The sequence below is a fragment of the Prosopis cineraria genome, unplaced genomic scaffold (assembly GCF_029017545.1).
Source record: "Prosopis cineraria cultivar Desert tree isolate PC_DT_omini unplaced genomic scaffold, ASM2901754v1 PC7, whole genome shotgun sequence".
NCBI lineage: Eukaryota > Viridiplantae > Streptophyta > Magnoliopsida > Fabales > Fabaceae > Prosopis > Prosopis cineraria.
This window is the reverse complement of record NW_026555338.1, coordinates 1,465,882-1,472,887: the sequence shown is the minus strand read 5'-3', so window position 1 is coordinate 1,472,887 and position 7,006 is coordinate 1,465,882. Positions and strand designations below refer to the sequence as shown.

At 28.9% G+C, this 7,006-nt stretch overlaps 1 long non-coding RNA gene across 1 annotated transcript; it reads left to right on the top strand.

Annotated features, from left to right (window-relative positions):
- Window positions 1-451: 451 nt before the first annotated feature.
- LOC129314887 (uncharacterized) lies at window positions 452-6,547 on the top strand. Its single transcript, XR_008594317.1, has 2 exons — window positions 452-831; window positions 6,145-6,547. It is a non-coding gene; the product is annotated as an uncharacterized LOC129314887 (long non-coding RNA).
- The last annotated feature ends 459 nt before the right edge of the window (window positions 6,548-7,006 follow it).

The window sequence follows — 7,006 nt, the reverse complement described above, 5'->3', positions numbered from 1 at the left end:
TTCACAAACATAAATATACAAGTTATCTCTTAAATATTTTTCTTGTGATGATTTGCAGCTTTTAGGATGGTCTAGGTATTGTATATATTTTAAATAAGAAGAGTAACACAGGGAAGGGAAGTAAGAACCGGGCTTTAGTACCAAATTGATGTAAAATGGGAAGGGGAGGGGGGAAGAGAGATAAGAAAAGGGTGGAGGAAAGAGAGATAAGAGAAAAAGGAAGGAAAATGCCAAAACTCTTATTGCCATTCGTTACTGAAGGAATATGAAGCAAATTTTAGCTCTGCAATAAATGATCTGCGACTATTGATAACATGGATTATAACCTCAAGGTTAAGGGGAGCTTTTCATTTTAAAGTTGTTGATGAGAGGAAAATGAGGTTTAAAAAAAATGAGAAGAGGCTGTTGGTCCAATTTGAAGTCTTGCACACCACATAAGATCACTCCCATATCCAATGTGTGCTTGAATGGGCTATGCATCCAATTATTTGGGGCATCTATGTCTCTATCTTCAATCGGGCCATGTTTACATCTCAGGAGAAGTCTTGTTTGATGAAGGCCACTTCTCATTTTCTTATGCAGCCTTACCGTTACAACTACCAGTCCTCCGGTTTACCTAATCCTGGTTTGCATCGCTCATCTCATGCCTCACCAACGGTCGCGTCTTCTTCTTCCTCCTCCAACACATCTCAATCTTCTTCCTCTGACTAGTGCTCCTCTCTTGACTATCGAGAATCTCACTTAGATGCTTGCTCGCCATTCTCGGACTCATGGTCACAATTTCATGGTGCTTGCTAATCTCGGTCACTCGATCTTTGCTTTAGCCTCCAGGTACCTCTAATTCTCTGATTCAAATCATGCAATCATCCACAAGCACTAATAAAAAGACACAAATCCTAATTCCCATGCAATCTTTCTCCTGGTTTAAGACATTAAGCAGATAAATTCTCTTGCCTCTTGGTAGACATTTGTTTCAAAAACTCAGCAAATTCTGTGTTTTGGCCCTTTTTTTATTTTTTCCCAAAATCAGAAGCACTATATGCTTCGTCCAATCCATCCTTTCCCCCTTCATTCTACAAAATCTATCGAGTGAACATTGCTCCGTCTCTCCGACCCATGGTCGCCATTGGATCATCAGTCCGATGCCTCCTCAGTCATGGTTTTAGCATCTTTCCAGCCTTACCTTTATATTTCGTTGATTCTTTCCGGCCTCCTCATATCAAAAATTGGTTCTGTCACTCTTCCGTTCAGTTCTTCTCCAGTGCTATCTTTCCAGCCTCCAGCGCTTCTTCTCTGGTCAGTTCTTCTATTCTAAAATTGTCCACCTCCATTCACATCTTCTGTTCCATCACTGTCTTCACGCATAGTCGTGCTTTTAAAGGTTTTTTTTAAATATTAATAAAGGATAGTGGGAGCTGGAAAAATTACTTGTAAAAAAAAAACATAATTGAAGAAATATTGCAATTTAGCTTTTTTATTCTCATGATTACACAAGTTAATGCCACCACAAAAATAATTTTTCACTTGGATGGTTCATTTCTTTTAACTTTACTATTAATGAAGAACATGAGAATCATTACCTTGTGTGGTTTAATATTTCACTTAATTACTTCACTATTTGTTGTATTGAAAATATATGTATATTTAAATATTTAATTATGTTTCGTACTAAATTGTATTCGATAATCATATTAGTATGGGTGCTTTATAGGTGTCAAGGATTTTCCTGAGGGCATCACATGTAATTAATTGTTGAAGTGTTGTTGTGTGATGATGTGATACCAGTTCCTTGCTTCTCTCTTGTATTTTGATTTTTATGCTTTGCTTCTCTCTCGTATTTTGATTTTTATGCTAATAAGTTGTTGAAATTTTAGAAAAGATAAAGTATTTAAAAATTGATTTCCTATAAACCTATCGAGAAGAGAGGTCACTAATGACCGGCAAACATCCTATTATTTATATCTATAATCTATATCTATACTATTATGTAAATATTGTTGGATGGATACTGTAGATCTATAATACCCATCCAGCCTTTTTTTTCCCATTTATCATTGCCTTATTATTATTATTAATTTTTTTAGGTTATTATTTCAAATGGATGCTGTATATCAGTACCCATCCATGACCCTTTTTTCATTTGTTATGGATGGGTATTGTAGATCTACAATACCCATGCACCGTTTTTTAAAAAAAAAATTTTTACTAATTTTTTAAGGTTTTATGATAAATAAAAAAGTAAAAAAATATGGTCGGTCCTCTAGTAAAAGAGATACATGTGGGATATATAATTAAAAATAAGTAAAGTATTTTATATATTTTTGTCTTAATTAATGGTACTTCTCTTCTATGTTTCAAAACTTATATAAATATTTTTTAGTGTGGATAATTATAAAATACAAACCTCCTTTTTTATTTTTGAGATTTTATTTTTAATCTATCTAACTATTAATTGACTGTCAAGTCACATATATTAAACTAAAATATCTCTATTTAAATATAAATGTTGCCTAAAAATTATTTAAAGTACCTAATTTACAGTAATTAAGCCAACTTAAATAAATTTGAAAGCTAGAGGTGTTAAGAGTTATGTTCAACTATAAATGTTTTTATATGTGGAACCTACAAAAAAATTAAATTGTTAATGTGAAGCTCATAATTAAAAATGAGTAAAATATTTTGATATTCCTTTGCTTTTATCTTAATTAATGATATGTGTCTTCTATTTTTTGAAACCTATATGAACATTTTTTTTCCTAATATAGATATTTATAAAATAAAAGCTTCCTTTATATTTTTAAAATTTTATTTTTATCTACCTAACTATCATCTATAAACTAAAATGCTCCTATTTAAATATAAATAATTTCAAAAAAATCATTTAAATTATCAAAAAAATTAATTTTGTAACTTTTTAAAAAATTTAATTTATAACTTGGCCAAAAAAATTTCAAAAACATAGTTATGGGCTCAATAAAGAGAAAAATAAAACAAAATTTTTAAAAATTTGAGATAGTTAAATCAGCCTAAATAAATTTGAGAGCTAGAGATACAAGAGTTAGGCTCGATTGTTGAACTTTTTTATACGTTTATATATTTTAAAATCAATTAAAGATCCAATGAGAATGGAGAAAATGTGAGATTTTAATAAACTTAATTTTTTTTTAAAATTGAAGTAGTGTGATTTGAAGAAGTGATGTGTGGACCTATCGTTAAAAAATGTAAGTTGGGTGAGATATTTATAAATTTTAAAAATTTAGACATTTATATTTTAAAAGATCATGATAAAAATAATAGGTGTTAGATATGTAAGGAAATTTATAGTGATAAAAAAGTGGATGAGGGACCTATAATTTAATTAATAAAATAAAATTAGTAATTATTTTTAAAAACAATTTTTTAAGATTAGTTAATGAATGATTTTGTTAAAAATAAATAAATAGTATAGTTGTAGGATTTAGTAAAAAAGTGAATGTGTGATCTACTATTAAAAAATGTGAGTGTGGGGTCAACATTTATACAAGTTAATAATTTAGACAATTCTTTAAAAAATATGAAGATTTTTATATTTTGAAAGATTATGTAGAATCCATGGTAAAAATTGGTGGTGAATATACTATTTTTAATAAAAAATAATAATGTGTTTGATATGCAAAGAAATTACCAATGACAAAAAAAAAAGGATTGCAGGACCTATAACTTATGTAGGATTCATAGTAAAAATTGTATGTGGATATAATATTTTTAGTAAAAATAATAGGCGTTAGATATGTAATAAAATTTAAATAAACATAAACACAAATCATATTGACTAATTTATCTCATATTTCATTAATTTAAAATACATACGTGTTTGAAATATTATTTTAGTAAACTTATTCCATTCATTAAAAAATGTAAAGTGGTTTTTTAAGGCTATTTCTTAGGGTTTGAATGTTAAAAGGTATAAGATGTTTTTAGTATTTAAAGGTGTAATTATTTTAGAGTTAAAAACATAATTAAATAGTAAATATAGAAAGATTATGTTAATTTAAAAATAAATAACTATTTTAATATGATATAAGATTCTATTAAAAATAACTTGTATTTTATTCTGTACATTGCATGGGTTATAAATTTTGAAACAAAATATTCTACTTAAATTTAAATTTTAAAATTTAACATATACATATATAATAAATTTTAAAATAAAATATTGTACTAAATTTTTTATATGGACAGAAAATTATAAAAAATATAAATTATAAGAAAAATTGTTAGATAAACTTATCTTTTGTACAATATTTTTTTCTAACTTTAAAAAATAGTATAATCTAACTCTTGATGTTGATAAAAAAATAACTTTGATCATTATTTGATCAAAAAATAACCTTAAAAAATTATGTTGCAATATATTGTTATTTATTATTATTTTCTAAAAACAATCTCACTTTTTTTTTCATTGCCTAGTTACCTTGTGTGCATGGCACAGGGTTAAAATCTAGTTACCTTGTAATACCCTTAGTTGTGAACTGTGTTTTATGAATTGTGTGATTCAAGAAAATAATTAAGTCGGAAACCCTCTAGGGTATAGGGAAAAAATAATGTTTGATATTTTGTGTTAAAGGTTGGATTAATTGAAGAGGTAGGGTGAAAATGCCATGTTTTAGAAGAACGCGCAGTTAACCTCTACTATTGCATGAAAAGTTGACTTCTAAATCTCAACAATTACAATCTCACCATGTCACTCAGGTATTTTTCAATTTGTGTCTTGAAAAGCATTTTCTGGATGAGTTGTTATAACATGTAAAACAAATATATTTACTGTGATATATGCTTTGATGAGTTGCTGTATCTTTGATACCATGGAAGCTATGGGAATTGATGTTGAAGATGTCTCTTCGACATATAGATCAGGCATAGGCTGGTACTCTTATTAATACTTGAACTATAATTCCATCCTACTACTCTTAATTTCTCTAATTCTGCATTAAAATCCTTAAATCATGGTCTAAAATTAGGGCAACAGCATTGTCAAGTGTTTCTCAACCAAAGTTTCAAACCAATTACACAATAGAGTTAAGAACTCTAACCTCTTGGTTACTATGTCATAGTTTTCTTGATTCAATCCTTTTGAGCTAGACCTTGTAATCAAAATCTTTACCAAGGGAAAATATAAAGCTGTGGATATGTGGCACTTGAAAAGATGAGCACTTTTCTAGAAGGGACTATTACATTTAGAAGAGGCTGAAGGGAAGAAATTGATGGTAGAATTCAAGTGCTTATGCATGTAATTCCCTCCTTTAGTTTCAGGCTACGAAAATACCCAGAATGATATGAATATCAAGCTAAATGGCTTGCTGAGTGAAAGTCAGTCATCTTGGGTTCCAATGAGAGTTTAACATATATTTTATTTAACTTAGGCATTGCCAAGTATATCCCATTAAACATAATTATTTCTAGCAATATTTTTTGTCATTTTCTCTTATCTTTCCATTAGATTTTCGCCAACTGTGATTGTAAGAGTGAGGATAATTTTTGACCAAAAATGAATAAAAGGAAGATTAAATGTTGATTATATTGAAGGCTTAAACTAAGTTTGATAATATTTGAAATCCATCATTCTCCACCCTTGATTTTTTTCCCCAAAACTTCCAATTTTTGGCTTGGTTAATTTGTGTCTAAGTGAAAATGGTTAATTCCTTCCCCTTTTCTGGTTCAACGTCACGCTCGTCTTGCTCTCTCAATGGGCTTGGATTTGCTTTATATTAACTTTAGACTATGGGTGGGCAGCTTTGGCTATTTTTCTTGACCAGATAGAATCTAAATTGTATAATCAATTCTTTAGAAAATTCCTAACCAATAAAATTGGCATAATTCGTTCAAATATTTGTTCATTTCTTTTATTAGTTTCCTTTAGTTTCTTCAATCCATATTTTTCTCAAATAATTTTGTATCACTTTGGAAGAAGAATTTACCTTCAAGTTCTAAAGTATATGTGAACTTGTAATTCAATTTTCTTGAGGAGTAATCCATTAATTTTCTTAAACAATTATTGAATTTAAGGCCTCTACATAATTTTTAAACCTTTCCACTCATTTTCATTTTAGATGGATTCAAATTGTAACTACTTACTGTTGTGACATTGTCATTGCAACACTACAGGTATCATTGAAACATTTCAAGAAGCCAAGGAAGCTGTGGCGTCCTTCACCTCCATCGATATTTAGTAAATGTCCAATGACCTTGGACACTATAAAACAATTAAATGAAATTAGCTCATAATTGGATGAAACTAAACTTGGAATTGCTATGGCTATGTTGATGAATGATAAACATAAACAATTAAGTTTCTGTTACATTGTAAGTGCAAGAATAGATTGGATAAAGTCACTAGTTAAGGAGGGGATGGAGGAGGGGATTCAAAGGCTCATTGACTACTCATTGCTTGATTCCAATGAAGATTGATGTGCATCCCATATAGCCATGAGATGGAATCCTAAAAGACTACGGAGTTAGGACATTTACAAATTATAATATTTATAACATAATTTTAGTTATTATTTGTCATACTATAATTTGGATAAATTTACTTTATTGACAAGTGAGACATATGGTTTAATAACAAAATTATTCATGTTAAATCCATGAAGTGCTGAAAATGTTGGAGCAAAAAAAGTGACGCTTTTTCACAGGAGGCGGTGGTGGGTGAAAATGTAAACTCGGATAATGATTCTGTTTTGTAATTGCTTTTTACTAATATATGCTTTATCCCAAAAAAATAATAATTAAGTGATGCTTTCCAATAATATTTTCAAAACAAAATGCATGGTTTAGAAAATTTCTTATAATTTTTCTTCAAAAAACAGAAAAACATTATTGCCAATGCCAGATATAAAGTCACATAATAGCGTTGGTGCATCTAGCTGGTTCACATGGTTGATGGCTTAAATTTTCTTATTTTTTTTTTAAAGCCCTAAAAAAATTAATGTACTTATATTAAAAAAGTGATTACTAAAAATTTGAA